Here is a 4,484-nt window from a genome sequence, read left to right as displayed (position 1 = left end):
TTCACGGGTCCGAGCAGACTCGGATCTTCCCGCCTTGCTCGGTTAACCCGAGCGCGCCCGAACGTCATCATGACGCTGTCGGATTCTCGCGAGGCTCGGATTCTATCGCGAGACTCGGATTCTATATAAGGAGCCGCGCGTCGCCGCCATTTTCACACGTGCATTGAGATTGATAGGGAGAGGACGTGGCTGGCGTCCTCTCCATTTAGATTATAAGAGACTGAGAGAGATTTACTGGAGCTGACTAGGAGGAGTACTGTTACTGTAGAAGTGTAGAGACTGAGTGGAGAGAGTTTACTAGTGAGGACAGTGCAGTTTACTTTATAATCCGTTCTCTGCCTGAAAAAAGCGATACACAGCACACAGTGACTCAGTCACATACCATATCTGTGTGCACTGCTCAGGCTCAGGCCAGTGTGCTGCATCATCTATTATCTATATATAATATTATATATATCTGTCTGACTGCTCAGCTCACACAGCTTATAATTGTGGGGGAGACTGGGGAGCACTACTGCAGTGCCAGTTATAGGTTATAGCAGGAGCCAGGAGTACATAATATATTATATAGTGAGTGACCACCAGACACACAGTGCAGTTTATTTAATATATCCGTTCTCTGCCTGAAAAAAGCGATACACACAGTGACTCAGTCAGTCACATACCATATCTGTGTGCACTGCTCAGGCTCAGGCCAGTGTGCTGCATCATCTATTATCTATATATAATATTATATATATCTGTCTGACTGCTCAGCTCACACAGCTTATAATTGTGGGGGAGACTGGGGAGCACTACTGCAGTGCCAGTTATAGAGATCCTGAAGCACTCACTCATCATGGGAAAGTACCAATGTGTTTCTTCATTGGTTGATGGAAGAAACATCTTACAAAAACTCTCCAGATTATTGACTTTTTAAAGTTTTTCTAGGAAACGTTCTTGATGTATGCTTATTAGCCTTTGTCAGTATGGACTTTTTGCAAAGTGTCTCTGTGGTGCAATTGGTTAGTGTGTAAGGCTATTAACCAAAAGGTTGGTGGTTCAATCCCACCCCGGAACGTAATTGACCTTGTGATCAGATTTTGGTGATATTTAAGTAGACAAGTCAAAATTTCAAACCCCCTCTTATTGTGTAGGGTACCTGGCCTTCTCTGATGTAATCAGAGTTAGATTTAATTCAGTGATTTTATAAAAAAAAGCTAGGAAGCACAATTTAGCAGTGGGTTGCAGAGAAAAAAAATATGCTGGCAGAAAAATCCAATTGAGTGATTAAACAGCTCTTTATTTTCTGGCTTTATTTTTATGCTAACAAATTTGTTCTCTGAATAGTGTCCACAAAGCCAAGTCTCTGATTAACACCTTTGTAAGGATGGTTTTTCACCTATTACTAAATTAAACTTGCTTCATTGGAAAGGCAGCAAGATGCATCCTCATTTCAATGTCTACTGAAATAATACAGGTTGACACCAGGAAACATTAACGCCACTGCATCCTTGCTGCTTTCTCATGTGGAAGTCTGTTTAATGTGAAAACAAGGTGATATCTAATTAGCACACAGGTAAGGAATTAAGAAAATCTTTATTTAAGGGTGAAGATGTTTCTCACAAAATCGTTGCCCCAATGCATCATTGAAATTCAAGCTGGAAAGATGATTTTAATATATCACTTGTACATTTTGTATTGCTCTTCTGGTGACAATGTAGTTTGTTTTTGCCAATTACCATTTTAATAATAGGGTAAAGAAAATGAAGTGGATTTTTGAAAGAAAACAAAACTGTCAATATACTATTAAAACAAATTAAAATTGTAAAAGTTATTGTACTTTAAGTAAAAATAAAAGAGCCAAAATATCAATCCCAGTTTTGGAATACTTTAATTAACAAACAAAAAAATGCATATAGCAGAGGATAGTTTCAATCTGCCTACCTCTGGGTTATGGGCCCAGCATGCTTCCATTGCAGTACTCTGCTGCACATGTAAGTGCAAGAGATCCTGAAGCACTCACTCATCATGGGAAAGTACCAATGTGTTTCTTCGTTGGTTGATAGAAGAAACATCTTACAAAAACTCTCCAGATTATTGACTTTATTAAGTTTTTCTAGGAAACGTTTTAGATGAATGCTTATTAGCCTTTGTCAGTATGTACTTTTGCAAAGTGTCTCTGTGGCGCAATCAGTTAGTGTGTATGGCTATTAACCAAAAGGTTGGTGGTTCAATCCCACCCAGGGACGTAATTGACCTTGTTATCAGATTTTGGTGATATTTAAGTAGACAAGTCAAAATTTCAAACCCCCTCTTATTGTGTAGGGTACCTGGCCTTCTCTGATGTAATCAGAGTTAGATTTGATTCAGTGATTTTATAAAAACATCTAGGAAGCACAATTTAGCAGTGGGTTGCAGAGAAAAAGAAATATGCTTGCAAAAAATCAAATTGCTTGATTTAACAGCTCTTAATTTTCTTGCTTTATTTTTATGCTAACAAATTTGTTCTCTGAAAAGTGTCCACAAAGCCAAGTCTCTGATTAACACCTTTGTAGGGATGGTTTTTCACCTATTACTAAATTAAACTTGCTTCATTGGAAAGGCAGCAAGATGCATCCTCATTTCAATGTCTACTGAAATAATACAGGTTGACACCAGGAAACATTAACGCCACTGCATCCTTGCTGCTTTCTCATGTGGAAGTCTGTTTAATGTGAAAACAAGGTGATATCTAATTAGCACACAGGTAAGGAATTACGAAAATCTTTATTTAAGGGTGAAGATGTTTCTCACAAAATTGTTGCCCCAATGCATCATTGAAATTCAAGCTGGAAAGATGATTTTAATATATCACTTGTACATTTTGTATTGCTCTTCTGGTGACAATGTAGTTTTTTTTGTCAATTACCATTTTAATAACAGGGTAAAGAAAATTAAGTGGATTTTTGAAAGAAAACTATACTGTCAATATACTATTAAAACAAATTAAAATGGTAAAAGTTATTGTACTTTAAGTAAAAATAAAAGAGCAAAAATATCAATCCCAGTTTTGATTACTTAAATTAACAAAAAAAATGCATATAGCAAAGGATAGTTTCAATCTGCCTACCTCTGGGTTATGGGTCCAGCATGCTTCCATTGCAGTACTCTGCTGCACATGTAAGTGCAAGAGATCCTGAAGCACTCACTCATCATGGGAAAGTACCAATGTGTTTATTCGTTAGTTGATGGAAGAAACATCTTACAAAAACTCTCCAGATTATTGATTTTTTAATGTTTTTCTAGGAAACGTTCTAGATGTATGCTTATTAGCCTTTGTCAGTAGGCACTTTTTGCAAAGTGTCTCTGTGGCGCAATCGGTTAGTGTGTTCGGCTATTAACCGAAAGGTTGGTGGTTCAATCCCACCCAGGGACCTAATTAAACTTGTGATCAGATTTTGCTGATATTTAAGTAGACAAGTCAAAATTTCAAACCCCCTCTTATGGTGTAGGGTACATGGCCTTCTCTGATGTAATCAGAGTTAGATTTGATTCAGTGATTTTATAAAAAACAGCTAGGAAGCACAATTTAGCAGTGGGTTGCAGAGAAAAAAAATATGCTGGCAAAAAAAATCCAATTGAGTGATTAAACAGCTCTTCATTTTCTGGCTTTATTTTTATGCTAACAAATTTGTTCTCTGAAAAGTGTCCACAAAGCCAAGTCTCTGATTAACACCGTTGTAGGGATGGTTTTTCACCTATTACTAAATTAAACTTGCTTCATTGGAAAGGCAGCAAGATGCATCCTCATTTCAATGTCTACTGAAATAATACAGGTTGACACCAGGAAACATTAACGCCACTGCATCCTTGCTGCTTTCTCATGTGGAAGTCTGTTTAATGTGAAAACAAGGTGATATCTAATTATCACACAGGTAAGGAATTAAGAAAATCTTTATTTAAGGGTGAAGATGTTTCTCACAAAATCGTTGCCCCAATGCATCATTGAAATTCAAGCTGGAAAGATGATTTTAATATATCACTTGTACATTTTGTATTGCTCTTCTGGTGACAATGTAGTTTGTTTTTGTCAATTACCATTTTAATAATAGGGTAAAGAAAATGAAGTGGATTTTTGAAAGAAAACAATACTGTCAATATACTATTAAAACAAATTAAAATGGTAAAAGTTATTGTACTTTAAGTAAAAATAAAAGAGACAAAATATCAATCCCAGTTTTGGATTACTTTAATTAACAAAAAAAAATGCATATAGCAGAGGATAGTTTCAATCTACCTATCTCTGGGTTATGGGCCCAGCATGCTTCCATTGCAGTACTCTGCTGCACATGTAAGTGCAAGAGATCCTGAAGCACTCACTCATCATGGGAAAGTACCAATGTGTTTCTTCATTGGTTGATGGAAGAAACATCTTACAAAAACTCTCCAGATTATTGACTTTTTAAAGTTTTTCTAGGAAACGTTCTTGATGAATGCTTATTAGCCTTTGTCAGTATGTACTT

At 36.7% G+C, this 4,484-nt stretch overlaps 1 non-coding gene across 1 annotated transcript; it reads left to right on the top strand.

Moving 5' to 3' along the window:
* The first annotated feature begins 3,323 nt into the window (after nt 1-3,323).
* On the top strand, nt 3,324-3,397 carry TRNAN-AUU (transfer RNA asparagine (anticodon AUU)). Its single transcript has one exon. It is a non-coding gene; the product is annotated as a tRNA-Asn (tRNA).
* Nucleotides 3,398-4,484: the final 1,087 nt, after the last annotated feature.

Source organism: Pseudophryne corroboree, unplaced genomic scaffold (assembly GCF_028390025.1).
Source record: "Pseudophryne corroboree isolate aPseCor3 unplaced genomic scaffold, aPseCor3.hap2 scaffold_472, whole genome shotgun sequence".
Lineage (NCBI taxonomy): Eukaryota > Metazoa > Chordata > Amphibia > Anura > Myobatrachidae > Pseudophryne > Pseudophryne corroboree.
The sequence above is the reverse complement of the archived record's forward strand: the minus strand, read 5'-3'. Positions and strand labels throughout refer to the sequence as shown.